This window comes from Parasteatoda tepidariorum, chromosome 6 (genome assembly GCF_043381705.1).
Source record: "Parasteatoda tepidariorum isolate YZ-2023 chromosome 6, CAS_Ptep_4.0, whole genome shotgun sequence".
Classification (NCBI taxonomy): domain Eukaryota; kingdom Metazoa; phylum Arthropoda; class Arachnida; order Araneae; family Theridiidae; genus Parasteatoda; species Parasteatoda tepidariorum.
In genome coordinates, this window is record NC_092209.1 from 17,689,553 (window position 1) to 17,708,983 (window position 19,431).

Sequence of the window (19,431 nt, forward strand, 5' to 3'; positions counted from 1 at the left end):
TGGTGAATTATATAAGCCTACGAATTATGTAGAAATAGTGGTGGATAAAAATCTACTAAATTGAATTTATTAAACCAAGAAATCATAATTGATAAACTACCACATTAAAATATATATTTGCTGTCTGGAGCAAGTTGGCGTCTCTGCATTAATTCACATATTCAGAATTGAGCTGCCAATGCAGAAGACTACCTAGTTATCAACTTTCCTTGTTTTTCCCCCCTTTAATTCTATACCAATAGCATACCTGCCAACTTTTAATCCCTTCCATTATCATTTTTCCCAGTGGTATTAAAATGGAATTAAAACTTCAATTTTAAGCAGTCAAATACGTTGTATTTGAGAAACCTTAAGTTGACAACCATGATAGTAACGCACATCATTATATGTTCTTATTTTTTTTAAGAATAGTGGTGATCAAAGTCATTTAAAAAGTAAGTTTATTAAAGAAAAAAGTAGTATATGTTTACTACCACTTTAAATATGAAAATAAAATTTTACGCCAAATGCGTAAAAGTTGGCAGGTATGCAATAGTCTCAGTTGCCAGTTAATACATCTCAAATGAAAAAGTTCGGAGCCCGTTGCCGCAGACAGGTACTACAGCTAAACAAAGTATCAAGCTAAAAGTCAAGTATCAAGCTACTACATTCTTATGTTTGTATACTGTATTACATACCTGCCAACTTTTAATCCTTTCGAGGATGATTTTCCGCAATGGTATTAATATGGAATTTAAATTACAATTTTAGGCAGAAACATATTGTAATTTGGAAAAAGCTTTAGCGAATTAACACGAAAGCATTTTAAAATATATCCTTATTTCTTTAAAAAAAATAGTGGTGGTCAAAAAAAATAATTAATAAAGTTTATAAATGCAAGGAATAATATAGAAAGCATACATTTTACAACCACTTTCAATATAGAAATAAAATTTTACGCACAATGCGCAAAAGTTGGCAGGTATGGATTATATAAGTAATTTGAGGTCATTCCATATATTTTGTATTTTCACAAGACTTTCAAGGAATGAAATACAATTGCAATTGTTTTTACATATACGCAACTACAACTATACATTTTTTAACGGGTAAATTACAGCCATTGAAAACCAAAAGTGTAAAAGCTGTAGCCACTTGGATAGAAATAAAATATCTTTTAACGTGATAATAACAACAACAACAAAATTTTGCAATTTGTTAATAATATATTAATGAAATATATTTTGTGTGCCGACCGACTGTATGGTGGTCAGGGAGATGACTTCAAGTCAGAAAGGTCCATGGTTCAAATCCCGGAGAAGGACATCAATGTTCTTTCCTCCTCTTCTCTGTATTACCTGTCCTTACAGTGGGAGCATAGTTGACCCCCCTAATACAGTGACCCTGAGAAAGAAAGAGTGGAAAAATCTGCCCTTCTGACACCCTTCTGACAAAAGCCAATATCCGGGTGGATATTGCCAATAAAGTTAATAATATAAGTCAATATCCAAAAAATATTATATGTTAACGCATTTATTTAATATGTTAAAGTAAGAGCTTTTGGTGGGATTATAGAAAATAAATCCTAGAAAAGAACTAAATAAATCCCAGAAATTCACCTCCAAACTAAAAGCTCAACTTAGAATTCTTTCTACTTGGTGTAAATTGCATAAACTCTTAAAAAATAATCATGTTTTTTTACTCTTATATGCATTTATTTGTGTTGTATTTTTTATGTAAAGAGCATAGATTCCCAACAGGGGAGATAACCCCCTCTAGTGAAATTTTTTAGGGTACCTCCTGCTTCGGAATAGTAGAGTTTTTCTCTTTTAACTCAGCATATTATATCTGCTATCAGAGCAATTTTGCCGTTTTAATTCTTCGGCCTTTGAAAAATCCGACTCCCGATGGCTCAGTGGTAGCGCTTCGCACTCTCTTGCTCTCTCCTGGGTTCGATCCTCAGACCGGGAAAGATTGACTCGGCCTTTCATTCCTTCAGAGTAGAGCCCCTGAATTAGACAGGCCAACTTATCATTTATTGTTGGAGCAAAGAGCTAACATATGGACAGCGAATAAATATTTTCAAGTGGTAGTTTATTAATTGTAATTCTTGGTTTCATAAGTTCGATTTAGTAGATTTTAATAAACCACTATTTCTAAACAATGCGTAGACTTATATAATTCACCACTTTATAGTACTTATGACATGCTTTACATTTTTAAAAGTAAGCAAATATTGTCATCTATTTGCAAAATTTACTTTGTAGTTATTTACCGCTTTTTAAATTATTTTGGCGTGCCCGCAGCATTTGACATCTCTGCAATAACATAACGAATACTAAAATAACGCTAACTTGCGATTTTGTTTGCTCCAATATTGCTTGATAGGTCAGCTCTGATAGTATAGGAGCCTCATGGGTGAAAGCCCTTATATAGCAAGACGGAAAAGAGAAAAACCTGGTACGTAAAACATTTCATTCCAGCATTTTTTTCGAAAAAAATGAAATATCTGTAACTATCAAGATTTCTTTTATAATTCTGGCATATATATAAAACTGCTTCTTTTCCAAGATAAAGTAGATTTAGTTGAAAAATTTAAAAAAAGAATAAGTAAACTCCTCCCCAAAACTAGCTATAACTGAAATAGTTTTACTACCAGCCTTTCCTCTTTTCCGTCTCGCTTTCACCCCTGAGGAGCCTTTTTTCAGAGGGTCGATAAAATAAGTACCAGGCATGTTTTGGAACTGGACACTGAGAGTTACGAGTTCGACAGACTAACCAACCTTTTCCCTTCCTCCAGACATGGACATATACCTAGGTTTGAAAAATCTTTACCCGTATAATTCACGTCTTGCTACCAGTCCAGCACGCCACAACCCCGGGAGAGAGCCTGATCAGCGGGTATTTATTAAAATAAAACATTGAAAAGTCTTGCAGATGACAAAGGTGTGCATCACATTCGTTTAAAAACTGACCAACCAACCGGAACATCTGCTCATACACCCCAGAGCTGAAGGTCAAGAAAACTGAGAAGGGCACAGTAAGCCTTGGTCCTCTTTGGCTGTCGCGCCATTGAATTTAGTTTTAAAAAAAAAAAAAGATTTTGTTACGTTTTTACAAAATTAAAATTTAATTATTTTAACTTGTTTATGCGGTTTCCTAAATTTCACCTAAAAGACTGACGTATTAAATTAACTAAACATGCATTTCATTAAAAAGGTTATTTAGAAGCTTTGAAGTATTTAAATTTTTTTAATACTTTTCTCACTTTTAACCTGTTTTATAAACAAGTTTAAATTAATTTACATGTTTAATTCATGTGTTTCTTCTCTCGCTTAATAATTCAATAGGATATTAAGAAAACATAATTTACTTCAGAATTAGTTAACTTATAAAATACGAATTGATTTGATTTAACTTTAACTTGACTTTGAAATGTTTTTCTCTCAGTATTAGCTACATTGAAAAACACAAATTGTCTTACAATGATGAAAAAATAATATTTAACTAAGCATTTAATTTGAATTGCAAAGTAATATATTAAATTTATTTTAAGTCATGCAGTTAAATATTTTACATATGAGTAATTTTCATCAAAATAAGTATAAAAACCATTTTCAATATTAATATTTTGGACAATAGGTGTACTTGTTCACACCTGTTTGAAGGCCTGATTACAGAAGTGCAGGCTGCCAACTTCCACGCTTTTTTCGAAATATTTTATTAAGTGATAGAAAATGAAAACGTGAACTTTCTGAATTTTAGGCAATTTTGATAACATTTTAAAAGTTTCAGAACAAGAGAGCTGAAACAAAATAGCGTTCGATATGAGCTTTTGAATTAATTACGTGCAGTGCCGTGGGAAATGACTTTTAATCAAATTTGCGAGACAAAAAATCATACATTAAAACACAATCTTTGCTAATACTAGGAGAAATTTACCCTAAAAACGTAGAAAGTTGAAAGCCTTACAAGTGTATCATGAGGGTTCCCACGGTCTGGAAATTTTTTATGTATATCTAAATGTTCTAAGCAATCAATTAATATTTAATTTTAAGGAAGTATGCATGTGTGCAAAAAATAACTCGTGATAACTTGTTATTCATAAATGTAAGATAAATTAAGCATTTTGCGGTAGTTTTGAAAAATCTTAGCTACCACTCATTTATTTTTTCCTGGTCGTGGGAGTACTTATCATTACAAAAACATTCACTCTTTTCGAGAATGGATTTTCCAAGTGGTTGTAAAACACTTACCGAAAAACTATCTTCCTCAAAAATATATTTATATTTTAATCAAATATGCAAATCATTTAAAAAATATGCTTTTATATATTTGTTGTAATTATTTATATGTAGTGGTGGTCAAATTGATTTAAAATTATTATTATAATTCAAAAAGTTTAGTAAAATAACATGAATTTCGCTAGCACTTTAAATATGAAAATAAAATCTTCCGGGAAAACCGGAAGAGTTGGCAGCTATGCACTTGGCACTCCTCTGACACCTGCACGGGTACACTGATAATCGCTTTCGGTAGATTATATAATTTCTGTTTATGATTATATCTTTTATCTAATACAGAGACAGGGGTGAAAGCGAGACGGAAAAGAGGAAAGGCTGGTAGTAAAACCATTTCAGTAATAGCTAGTTTTGAGGAGAAGTTTACTTACTCTTTTTTTAAATTTTTCAACAATATCTACTTTATCTTGGAAAAGAAGCAGTTTATATATATATACCAGAATTATAAAAGAAATCTTGATAGTTACAGATATTTCATTTTTTTCGAAAAAAATGCTGGAATGAAATGTTTTACGTACCAGGTTTTTCTCTTTTCCGTCTTGCTATATAAGAGCTTTCACCCATGTACAGAGATGCCAACTGCTCCGGACGAGCCATAAATTATGCCAACCTGCCAACCTGCCATACCTGCCAACTTTTACGCATTTGGCGTAAAATTTTATTTTTATATTTAAAGTGGTAGTAAATATATATTATTTTTTCTTTTATAAACTTAATATTTAAAGCATTTTGATCACCACTATTCTTAAAAAAATTAAGCATGTATATTTATATGCGTTACTGCCGTAGTTGTCAGTTTAAGCTTTTCCAAATACAACGTTTTCTTTTGCGTAAAATTGAAATTTAATTTCCATTTTGATACCACTGGGAAAAATCATAATGGAAGCGATTAAAAGTTGGCAGATATGCATAATCATTTAAAAAACGGTAAACTAACAAACTAAAATTTACAAATAATGGTTTAATTGAGCTAACTTTTTAAACGATGTAACACGACCAAATAGCAACAAAGTGGCGAATAATATAAGCCTTCTGACTATTTAAAAATAGCTATATAGGTAAATAAGGTAATATATATAGGTAAATATAGGCCATATAGGTTTCTTTCTTTCTTTCTTTCTTTAAATCAAGCTGGGTGCCTGGGCCGCGCAGCGGCCCCTAACCCATTCATCATGAAGTATTTACAAGTTGAATTAAAAAACATTTTGAATTATGCAGCATTTAGGTAGCATTACAGAAGATCAAGCATATTTGCTTGATAAATTAAACATGATTTGATATTTAATATAAGTCATGATTTATGCAATAATCAGAAATTTTCGTGAATATAAAAAGCACAATTGATATTTAAGCATTGATTGGTATTAAATTTGATGCAATCATAGGTTGTGATTAAAATATGAATTAAATTAATGTGTAAACAATTACAATTGATATTTTAGCATTGAATGGAATTTAAATTTGATGCATTCATAAGTTGTGATAAATTATGAGTAAAATTAGAATATATGCAAATGCGATTGACAATTTAGCATTGAATAAAGTTAGAATTGTNCTATATCCATTATTAAAATAATATTTCATTTGATTCTGATGATTCCTTCATGGTGTTGCATTTTCTACAAACAGCAGTTTAGTTTTCATAGGATAGGATCTGGTTGAAGTTGGCTGCTTAGCATTTTTCGGCTTTTTTGTAGAAATCTGCATTTAATTTGTTGATGTATTCGGAGAGGAGAGGAATTTTGAGATCTTGATGGATACTTTTATTTCTAATGAACCAACGGGCGCGGGTGATTTTTCTGAGTAATTTGTTTTGACATTTATTTAGTTTTTTCATTAGATGTGCCGGTATTGTTTCCCAGGCAGGAGAAGCATAAATTAAAATAGGCCGGATCATACTGGTATACAGGAGTTTTCGTAGATTCAAGGATATGTTTGGATTTTATATAAGTGGTTGAATAATATTTGCTGCTGCTATTGCTTTATCTGTTATATGTTTAATGTGGTCTGCCCAGGAGAGTTTGCTATTTATTACTAAACCAAGATATGTAGCTTTCTTTATGATTGGAATGGTTGTATTGAATAGTTTCGGTTTGCAGTTTGGCTGGATTTTTATTCTTCGTTTTTGAATGATAAGGATTCGTGATTTTTCTGCGTTGAAAATTTGCCGTCACTGGGATTCGAACCCGGGACCCCTCCCTCCAGAAGCGAACTTGCTTGTCTTTTGGACTACCTTCCAGTCCACGGTGATACTGGCGTAAGTTTCATTGAGAGGTAAATAATATATGCCTATGAATTATTTAGAAATAGTGGTGGATAAAAATGTACTAAATTGAATTTATTAAACCAAGAATCACAATAGATAAACTACCACTTTAAAATAAATCTTTGCTAATATTAAAGCACCATACAATTACAAAAAGTTATATCTTATAACCTGTTAAATTAAAATTTTATATTTATAGTGGTAGTTACGCTACAATTTCATAATATTTAATAAGTACATTATTTTGTGAATTTCATGAATTGAACGATATAACAATTGTACAATATTCTCGATTTCATTAAACTTCTTACTCAAATATACCATGCCCACACCGATTTCCAAAATGATTGTTTGCAATATGAATTCTTGTTCATACTTAGGAGTGTAGATTAGCTTGTTAATTTCAATTTCTTAAAGGCTTGTTTGCATTCGGTTCTCTGTGTACAATTCAGCAAATTGCTAAATTTAACAGTAAGTTAGTAGGCAACCGTGTTTTCGTTAAATAAACAACAAACTCATTTCAGAAAATAAACTTTCAAACTCTACACAGGATCAAGGCAAGTTCTGAATTCAAAACAAATTCCGGCACTTTTAAAGATAACTTTGGCTATCCCTATCTATCTCCTTTGTTTCATCCATAACAGAGGATCCAGTACTAACAGGAATTTTACTCCATAATTTAGTATCACTAGATTCTGAAATTCTTCCAATTCTAAAATATATCATTCTTTCTTTCGGCAAATTTTATCATTTTCTCTAAAAATCATTTCACAATTTTTCAAAGAAAAAGTATCTTCATATGATTCTTTTTTTTCTGGCACTTTGGCAGTGTTATTTGTTCTTCCGCAGTTTTTACAACAATTTGAGGCTACATTTTTATGATCGAAATGGCGAATACTATATATACATACAACTTCTATCGTAATTCTCTTTTCTACAGTAAAAATCACGACGTCTACGCTATTTCTTCATGTGTCCCATTTCACCACATAATTGAAACATCCACGTTCAGATCTAAATTTCTTCCCAGTACTAGGCGAATTATTTTCCGCTTTTAAATTTTCTAACAGGCAAATGTTATAGCAGGGGATAGTTTGTGGATCATAATGAAAATTGATGATAAAATTTTTTTTTAAGTTTTCATAATCATCATCATAAATTTCTAGCCTATTAGCAGGAATTAGTTGTAAAGCATGCGGAGTCCTAAGATAAAAATTCACTCTAAATCTTTTTGCTTTCAGTTCAAAGAGTTCGAAGTACCGTCTAATTCCAGGCTTTTTGGCGTCAATTTTAAACATCTCATGCACTAATTTTACAGCCAATTCAGGAGTTTACATCTCTCCAGTTTTTCATGATTGGCAGATTTAGATTCAGATTTCTTATAAATTATTTTCCTGCAATCATTCGTTAATAAATCACCCTTTTTCTTTTTAAGTAGGAAGGCCATAATAATATTTTCACCAACTCTTGTCTAAGAGCTTAATAAAACATTTTCGACGCATTCCATTACGACGCTGCCAACAATAAAATTATATTTAAGCTGTGTCGAGACAAGCTTTGCTGAAGAAACAGTTTTTATAACGTGTAATTTATTCGAAATATCTATCACACATCAGTAAGCAAAATTATATTGAAATACCTCGTGACGAGTTAGTTTAACCCGTTTTGTCCCGAATTTATATATTGAAATGATACAAAAAGAGGTTTTATGGAAAAAGTGGTATAATATATTATCGTAATTAATTGGTTTTTCTACTGTTCGGGCATTCAAAAAGTCTTTGATAGATCAAAAAGTACTTGCTCCTTATAATTCTAGATCTAATCAGAAATAACTAAATCATTGTGGTATCTGAGGATCTTTTAATTCTCCCAGATAAATGAAAATGCTGAAAAAAGTTTCCCACCACAATGAATGTCCTTGAAAAAAGGAACTGTCCTATATATAGGACGCTGGGCGTTAACCGGTTAAACCTTGAACTAAGGCTCCTATACTATCAGAGCTGACCTATCAAGCAATATTGGAGGCAACAAGTTCGCAAGTTAACGTTATGTTAGCATTAGTTACGTTATTTCAGAGATGCTAACTGCGCCGGACACGCCAAAATAATTTAAAAAACGGTAAATAACTACAAAGTAAATTAAATTGCTAAGTAAATTTTGCAAATAGTTGACAATATTTGCTTGCTTTTAAAAATGTATAGCATGTAATAAGTACTATAAAGTGGTGAATTATATAAGCCTACGCATTGTTTAGAAATAGTGGTGGATTAAAATCTACTAAATCGAACTTATTAAACCAAGAATTACAATTAATAAACTACCACTTGAAAATATTTATTCGCTGTGCTTATGTTAGCTCTTTGCTCCAACAATAAATGATAAGTCGGCCTGTCTAATTCAGGGGCTCTATCTCGAACACAAAATATTTCATCTCAACAAAAATTATTTTACTCTTCGACGTTCCAAAAAATTGTCTTGATCGCGTTGTACTGTTTTTCTATTCAGCCAGTGTCAGTTGAATGCTTTAAGGATGTTATAACTTATTGTTCTACTATTAATGCTTGAGTTATTTGAGTGTTTTAAATACACTATAACTTACTGTTTCACCATTAATGTTTGTGTTACCTGAATATTTTCAACTTGCCGTTTTACTATTAATGCTTGTATAAATTGAATATTTTTAGACACTATACCTTACTATTTATGCTTGTGTTGGAAATATTTAGGACACCAAGACGGACGATTTTTTTAGTATTGCTGTGTTAGCTGAATATTTTTAGTACACTATAACTTACTGTTTATTATCAATGCTTGTGTTAGCTGGATATATTTACGACTCTACGGGCCCGTCTCCTATTCCTCTTGAAATTGATTCGAAGAGGTATCGGCAGTATGATGTGGAATGTAAATGGGAATTAAAGTGGGTGGTGACGTATGCCGTTGCTCCACCTGTCCTATTTTATTACAGTTGAAGTTAATAACATTATAGTTGTTGTAAGAATTATTTTAGCTCTTATTTATTAAAATGCTAATACATTACTTTTGCTATAAGCAAATTCAATTAACTACTAATTTAACTAACTATTTCTGTTTTATTAAACCTATTGAATAAGCAACTATCGCATAATTACCGAGGTAAAGAAATAAAATGTGTATGAGTAAAGGTGGTAAAAGAATTCCAACTATTAAGAAATAAATTATTTATTGGAAAAAATTTTAGACCACTATATATTTTAAAATAAAATAATAATACTTAGTATATCATTCATCAGCACCATTCCATATAGTAATTCAATTGAATCTTGATAGGTTATACTCTTAGTATGACAGCCTTTAAATACAGTCAAAATTTTTGTTCAAGCAAACGTTATGTACTGGTAGTTGAATTCTTAATTTTTTTTTATTAATCAGGCAGCTTTATTATTAAAATATCTCGTATATCATCACCAGAAAGAGAAAAGGTGCAACATTCGGCTCAATTCGTTTTATTATGCTCTATAATTCAAAAAATAACTTACAGAAAGTACTGAGTCCAGCTATATTTTCATACTTGATCCAATGGAAGTGTTTTATTTAATCATTCATACGTTGGCCTTCTAGAAACATATGTATCGAGCTTATTCCTAAAATGACGGGAGTGATCCGTTTGATATTTGATAGGTATCCCATAACCCGATGTAGTTTTAAATATAAGATTCACTTTGGGATATATAAGGCAACCAAGTTTCCTTAAAAAGAAAAAATGAGTATTTTGACATATGAATAATTATAGAGAAAAAGAAACTTAATCAACTACGACACTAAAATATACGCATAATGGAAAAGTCGTATTCTAGGCCATAGATGATGCCACTAAAAAACTGGAAACGCACCCTCTGCTTTAAATCCGCTTGGTACACCAAGCAGGATTGCTGATGTTGGCAAGTGACATTAGAAACAGCTACAACATAGAAATGTTTCCATATTTTTGTCCAACACTGGTATCTGTATTTTAAAATTGTCCAAAATGGTTTCTAAAATTTAATTGAAATTAAATCTTCCAAATTTCATTTGAAATTAGCCTCCTGAAACATTTTTCACAACTTTTTGTTTAATTTCTCTGGTTTTGACCACTTTGTATAAGTAATGATATTATGATTTGAAATTAAAAATATGCAACACTTTTCAAAACAATAATAGCTGACCGCGAGAAATTCTAAACTCCAATTCAACACAAACTCGTTACTATTTCTTTCACATGGAAACTTTTTTACTTCAATACAAACAACGTCCCCGGGGTGGGTCAACACTTTTTCAGCAGGTCATAAAGAATTAAAATATAAATTTTGCCATTTATTTTCTACATTTTAAATGGGGTTGCATCACATTAATGCATCGAGAGAAAAAAATATGGTCGAAACAGACCCAGAAGATGGTAAAATTTGCCGTGTTTCTGGCTCTATGGGAACGCCAAAAACTTTTTAGAGATGCGCTGTGGTAATGATCTTTGTAAAAATAAAACAGTAAAATATAGTTTTGTAGCATGTGATAAAAATGGGTAAAAATTACTAAATGAATGGTTTAAATACCGTATATTTTGATCTGATTNTTTTAAAGCAAATGGATCTCTCATAAAACTTTTATCAGAACTTAAGAATCTAGCCATATGGCCTGCACTTTTATAAGTAATAGTGGACAAGTTACGCTAAAATTAATTTTTTTTAAATATTAAGACATTAATTTTGCTACCGTCTGAAAAGAAGATTTCTGAAACTACGGAAATTCCGTAGCAGTTGGAGGGTATGCTGAGTCAGCAACTGTCACATAATTACTGAGGTGTCCTCCTTAGCAGGGGCATTAATTCTTAGTTTCTGCAGTATGCTGTAGAACATTTATTTCCCGAAACAACAAAAATCCCGTAATATTTAGAAGGTATGCATCTGCTGGCAAAATGGTTAAAAAAAATAAAATCTGTATGAGTAAAGGTGGAAATAAAAGCATTCTAACTATTATAAAATAAATAATTTATTCAAAAAAACTTCTACCACTATATATTTTAAAATAAAATAATAATATTTAGTATATCATCCGACACCGCTAGTGGATTAATATATTAAAAGTCGGTAAATTACTTACAGTCAAAATTGTAGTTCCGAATAAGTTCCTGCAGACGATATGTACTGGTAGTTGAATTCTTAAATATTTTTAAGTAAACAGGCAGTTTTATTATCTAAATCAGTGTTTCCTAAACTTAAGACTCTTGTGTACCCTTTCTAAATTTTTCGTAACCCTGTGTCCCACTAATAAAAAAATGAATGTATTTTTTACTATAAAAATAATTTTACATAAGTTAAATATCACAACTCGCTGTTGATACCACTAATTATTAACTTTTAACTCTTCAAAAGTAGCCAATAGAAAAATACGTAATCGTAAATTTTCATGGCTAGCTTTGTTTTTGATTAAAATGTTTTGAAATTTTCGTTAGTTGCAAGATATATTGCATAAGAACGCGTACCCCCACTAAACTGTTCCCGTACCCCTGGGGGTACGCGTACCACACTTTGGGAAACACTGATCTAAATATATCATCGCCAGAAAGAAAAGATGGTACATTCGGCTCAATTCGTTTTATGATGCTCTATAATTCGAAAAATAACTTACAGAAAGTACTGAGTCCAGCAATATTTTCATACTTGATCCAATGGAAGTGCTTTATTTAATCATTCACGCGTTAGCCTTCTAGAAACATATGTATCGAGCTTATTCCTAAAATGACGGGAGTGATCCGTTTGATATTTGATAGGTATCCCATAACCCGAGGTAGTTTTAAATATAAGATTCACTTTGGGATATATAAGGCAACCAAGTTTCCCTTAAAAGAAAAAAACGAGTATTTCAACATATGTATAAATATAGATAAAAGAAACTACCGTCTGAAAAAAAGATTTCTGAAACTACGGAAATTCCGTAGCAGTTGGAGGGTATGTAATATATATATATATTATACTATATGATCAATCACTTTGTAAAAGCCGCTGTGGTAGTGAGTCCCAACCTATTCCATACCTGCCAACTTTTAATCTCTTCCATTATGATTTTTCCCAGTGGTATTGAAATGGAACTAAAATTTCAATTTTAAGCACAAAAATACTTTGTATTTGAAAAAGCTTAACCCGACAACCATGATAGTAACATATATTATTATATATGCTTAAATTTTTTAAGAATAGTGGTGACAAAATCATTTAAAATTAAGTTTATAAAAGAAAAAAAAATAGTGTATATTTACTACCACTTTAAATAAAAAAAAATATAAGAAGCTATAAGAATAGTATTCATATGGCTTCTTTAAACAATTATTAATATCTCTTCCAATCACATGAATTAGCTAAAGCCTTTAGATGGGTTGTGTACATAGGTCGTAGTAGTCCGCTTAAGCTTTTTCAAAATATGTTTTTGCCTAAAATTGTAATTTAAATTCCAATTTACTACCACTGGGGAAATTCATCCTCGAAAGGATTACAATTTGACGGGTATGTAATAAGATGGGAAGCGTCAACAAGTGATAAATTTGGGGTGGAGCGATAGATAATACTTATCGCCAAAAGTAATAAAAAAATATCGTTCTTTGCTTTTAAGATCTTATATGAGAAATCTCTATATTTAGCTTGATTTTATTACATATTTAATTCGATATTTATACAAGACTTGATTATGCTCTGGTCTATATTTGTTCACTAAGAGACAAAGAGCCTTAAAATGCAATAAGTGTAATGTTCCATTTTTGGAACATGAATCTCTTTCAAAATGTTAAAGGCCGGTAATTTATAAGGCTCATTTATTCTTAGAGACTTTAAAGGCTGGTTTATTCTTAGTACTTACAATTGGAATAGCTGCATATTCATATCAACAAAAATATATTAATAACATAAAGTTATATTTTAAGATATGTACAAAAATGTCTACTTGCCCCGGACAACGGGTATATATTTTCGAGTGATAGTCTTTCAACGTATATTTCTTGATTTAGTAAATTAGATTTATTGGGTTTTTACTCACAACAAAATCAAAACAATTCCAATGGTTTTAGAAAAAATACTTATCAATTCTTCAGGTTTTCCTAAAAGATTTTACTCTTATATTTTATGTGGTGGCAAAATTTGTAGAATCACATTTTTTACATCATGAAATGTATACGGTTTAACATGATTCCAACTTATTTTTAATTGGCTTGATGACTCGCTTATGATTCCATACCTGCCAACTTTTGATTCCTTTAATTATGATTTTTCCCAGTGGTATTAAAACGGAATTAAAATTTCAATTTTAAGCAACGAAATACGTTGTAATTGAAAAAACTTGAGCTGAAATGGTTGAAAGAAACGCATAATAATATATATATGCGTAAGTTTTTTAAAAATAGTGGTGATCAAAATGATTTAAAAACTAAGTTTATAAAAGAAAAAATAGTATATATTTACTACCACTTTAAATGTAAAAATAAAATTTTACGCCAAATGAGTAAAAGTTGGCAGCTATGTGATCCGTGCTAACTTTTGCGCATCTTGGATAGATATTTTTTTAATATTTTAAGTGGTAGTAAGATTAATGCTTTCTCAGAGATACCAACTTGCTCCGGACAGCAAATATATATTTTTAAGTAGTAGTTTATCAATTGTGATTCTTGGTTTAATAAATTCAATTTTGAAGATTTTTATCCACTATTATTTCTAAATAATTCGTAGGCTTAAATAATTCACCACTTCAAAGGGCTTATGTCAAGCTATATCTTTTAAAGAGCAAGCAAAAATAGTCAGATATTTGCGAAATTTACTTTGTAGTTATTTACCGTTTTCTTAATTATTTTTGCGTGTCCGGAGCAGTTGGCATTTCTGCTTTCTATATATTCCTCGCATTTATAAACTTAATTTATAATATTTTTGATCACCCCTATTATTAAAAAAATTAAGCATTTATACTAAAATGCTATACTGTTACTTATGTCTGTTTAAGCTCTTTCAAAATACAAGTTATGTTTCTGCCTAAATTGGCTTTCAATTTAGCTACCACTGGGGAAAATCATCCTCAAAAGTATTTAAAGTTGGCTGGCACGCATATGGTGTTTTTAATTGTTACGAAACACCCACTTACAATTTCATTGGCTTTACCCTATCACCAAGAAAACACCCTTTTAAAAAGCGTAAAAGTTGGCAGCTATGAGGTTATGACACTTTGTTACAAAGCCATGTCGAGCCTTTTAACACGTAACAAGCGGGTAACGTAAAAATACGATTTCGAAATTTGTGCAATTCATATGAAGGTTTAAAAAGTGGTAGCAAAGCTACTTCGCTTCCGATTTGCTTTTCAAAGAAATTATCCATTCGTGATTATTACATTCATAAAAGATTCAGAATATAAGCAACCAGTACTACAATCTATCGTCGTAATTTTTTTTTTAAATTGAAGTTGTAGCTATGGTTTCACGTTTGCTCCAACTTTTATGAAATCTTGCCTACCACTTTTTCAAAATTTTAATCTATTAGAGCTATAATATATTTTTTGAAAAGTTGCAATGTGTTAAAAAGTTGGAAAAATTAACTGAAAATCTGCAAATTGTTGTTCACTACCGTTTTTAAAAATATTTTGTCGAATCCCGAGTAGTTGGCATGTATACTTTGATCTGCACATGGCTCTGCGTATTTGGATCAAGCAATTATCTTTTTTTTAACCAAATTAGTAGCTAATTAAATAATATATTCATATAAATTATATGCAAACAGGCTGTCATTTTTGTTCATAGAGGAACATTTCTCATTACTGTGAAATAAAAGTTCGGCAAGTGCTTGGTTTATCTATTGTGTACACGAAAGTGAAGTTAGATACATTTTTTAAAACTTAAAGTTGGCCTACTATACAAGTAAGACCTTCATGTTTTGTGGGAACATCTATTATTCTGTCTATTTTCTGGAATCTGATAGGGGAGAATACAAATAGCTTTATCTGAAAGTTATTCATAGCTACGCCTTTACAGATCTTGAAAGGCTCATGGAATTAGATAATGAAAACAATATGATTGTATTCAAAATTTTGCTTTATTTTACAATCATTTGGAAAAATATTTAAGAAAGAAATATAAACGTTGACCATCTATGCATTTTGTAATTAACTCAGTTACAATCATATAATTTACAATAATAATTATAATTGAAATTAATTAAATTGAAATAATTATTTATAATTGAAAATACATATTAGTGCATCTCATATACATACATCTCAATACTCAAATTTGATAAGAGAAACAACTGAAGCAAGCAATATTTCCCTCTAATTCACCTATTCTGGAAAACGCTACTATTTATCCCTTGGGCGCAGACTTTTTAATAAATATATTTTAATACTTTTTTTTTATTAATTTAGGTCATAATAAGTGAAAAGTAATATAGTTACTATTAAATAATTTATGGTTATGAAATACAGATTAAAGCACTGGTGTCTTTTTCTCTGTGTTAGAGGTAAAATCTTCCAAACAAAACTTACTTCCAAACAATAATTTTTCAAATTAAAACTTATTTGCAGTTATGTAGATGTATGTTACTCTGTGATCACCGAAGTTTCGTTAACTCACAAAATCAATTATTGTTAAATTATAAAATTTTCTAAAAAATTCAAACTTTTTTTTCTGGATTTTATATTTTAACACGTTGAATGCCAACTACAAACTAAATTTGCAAATAATAGACAGATTTTGCTAGCTTTTTTAGGAGTTATAGCATGACATTACTAAAGTGTTGAATTGTATAAGCTTACGAATTGTTTAAAAAAAGCGATGGATAAAAATCTACTAAATTGAATTTATTAAATCAAGAATCGCAATTAATACACTACCACTTGAAAATATTTAGTCGCTATCCGGAGCAAGTTGGCATCTCTGAGTATATAAATAAAACTATTTTTGTGTGTTCTATATTGCATTTATTTCTTCAACCCATTTTAGTAACGATAATAATATTAAAAAAATTAAAAATTTATCCGAATTATGTGTTTCGAATAATCTTGGCTTCGCCAGTCACCGGTGATCCACATGGCATTCAACCGGCTAGTACAAATGTAATTCCGGTAATCTAACAGATTTTAATAACTGTTAGACTGTATTTTAGAAATAAAAAATAACATAATATATATTTTTGTTTGTAATTAAAGCTACTGAAATTTATAAAAGGGAGACCGGTGTTCTCTCAAAGTCATAGGGTTAAACTACTCATACGTTCAGTAGCCTTATACTTCATATTCTTGTTTATTTATCAGCACCAGTATTATAGTGAAAGAAAGTATATCCAAAAACGATTCGTTTTATTGCATTAATTATTTATTCATTTAGATTGACGATCACAGGGAAAATATTTAAAAGGGCCCACAGGAAAATGTGCCACTACATATTTAAGTACTTTAAAGAAAATCGTTTTAAACAATTCCTGTCTATATCCTATATATAGTTGCAGATGAAAGAATATGTATCTAAATGTTAAAATTGACTGATTTAAAATAAAGTCAAATTTAAGAAGCTGTTGGAATTTCATATTTACAAGAACTTCAAAAACAATTTTCCCTGGTTGTGACCACCTTATTTGGCTATAAACATTTGTGTGAATTTTTCTAAAACTACAAATAAGAACTTATATAAATGAGTAAAATGGAAAACATGTTTTTCATTAACTGACATTAAAAAAAACTTCTTTAGAATGGTTAGTAGAACGTAGGACTCGTGTTTGTAAAGACGGGAGTTCGCATCCCGCGGTCCAAAGAAACCCCGTGTATTAAATGGTGACTGGGGCATGTTAAATCTGTAGGCGTTGCAAATTCCTACATGTCCTCAAATCAATGCCTACGGCAGTACTGAATTGGATATTGAACGTTCTTTCGTTCAGAACTAGGCTGATCTTTGGATGAATGTATGAATGGTCCCCTCTATAAAACGGGCTGTGACGTGTGTGTGGCTGAAAATGCAATCTTGGCCATAGATTACGCCTCAAAGAAACAAGAGACGCTGTCATTGGCAAGTAGCATTTGAAACAACAACAAGAAGGAACTTCTGCCTTCTAGACAGGTCCTTTTTTCAAACTAACTTCAGTTTTCCCCCGATTTAATTAAAAACGATTTTCTATTGCAATTCTATTAATTTTCTTTTGCTGTGTTTAATTAAGATAAACACAGCTAGTGTGGAAATGCTTTTCTAAGATACAGGTTTGCCATCAGTGCTTAAAACTACAAAAAATGGTGACTGTTAAAATTTAACTTAAAAAGATTAATATTAGCAACTTTTTATAGCATATTTTTTTAAGTTTACTATTGAAAACATATTATAAGAATATTTTTGTTTTAAATATGAATAATATGAAATTAGTGTTCCACTGGGCCTTGAAAATTTTAAAAAGTGATAACGAAAATGAGACGTATGTCGATATTTTAATTTCTGTGTAACCCACTACTAAAAATTGATTTCCAAAGAAAGTATATGCATGAAAATTCCAGCTAGCTAAACCACGTAACGGTAGAGTGGACTTATTTCTGCTCTTACTTTAACACGTCCAATCCTACTGTGTTATAAGTGTAACTATACAATTTTCAATTTGATTTAAGTAGTGGTGAATTAAGTAAAGCAAACTATTATTGCCCCACCCACAAATAAACTGATATAAAAATAGTTTGGCTACAAGTTTTATCTTTTTTTACCCTGATTGACGACACCCCATACCTGCCAACTTTTAATCCCTTCCATTATTATTTTTCCGAGTGGTATTAAAACTTCAATTTTAAGCAAACAAATACGTTGTATTTGAGAAAACTTAAGTTGACAGCAAATCATAATAACGCATATTAATATATATATGCTAAATTTTTGTAAGAAAAGTGGTGATCAATATCATTTAAAAATTAAGATTAGAAAAGAAAAAAATAGTGAATAATTACTACCACTTTAATTATGAAAATAAAATCTTCTGGAAAATCCGGAAGAGCTGGCAGGTATGACACCCTGAGAATGCATATATCATACCTGCCAACTTTTAATCCCTTCCATTATCATTTTTCCCAGGGGTATTAAAATGGAATTAAAACTTCAATTTTAAGCAAACAAATACGTTGTATTTGAGAAAGCTTAAGTTAACAACCATGAGAGTAACGCATATTAATATATGTGCTTAATTTTTATAAGAATAGTGGTGATCTAAAAATTAAGTTTATAAAAGAAAAAATAGGATATACTTACTACCACTTTAAATATGAAAATGAAATCTTCCGGAAGAGTTGGCAGGTACGCAAGAGAATAAGGCAAGACAATAATATTCATAGATAAAATAAATTTTCAGTCATACATTTGCTACCACTTTCTTATTTTAACTATATTCTGTATTAAATAACTCGTTCGGAAAGTGGATAAGCTTCACAGTGGTCTGGTCGGAGTACCTATAAAAAAACCGTGTGGAGGCTTTCAGTTATAGGAGGCGTTGATATGGCTCGCCCGTCTCGAGGAGGTTAAAGTAAAAATTTTATTTTTCGCACACCTAATATCAAATTGAAAAAATTACACTAGATAACGTCATTTATTTTAATCTCTTTTAATGTAATTTTGAATTTCATTAATAACCAGTTTTTGCATTTTTAGTCGCCCGTGGCAACTCTGCTGTAAATTCTCCGTAATTTCGAAGAAGAAAATGATGGATAACAGAATGAAATATACCAGTGAAAACATATACATACTACCAATTCTATTGAGAACGCGCTTATAACATCACAGTAATTTTTGTATAAGTGCATTAACGGATTAAGGCAGCGGTTCTCAAATGGTGTTCCCGCGAAAATTTCGGATTCCGTGGAAAGGTCTTAGGGTTCCGGGTGTAAGGA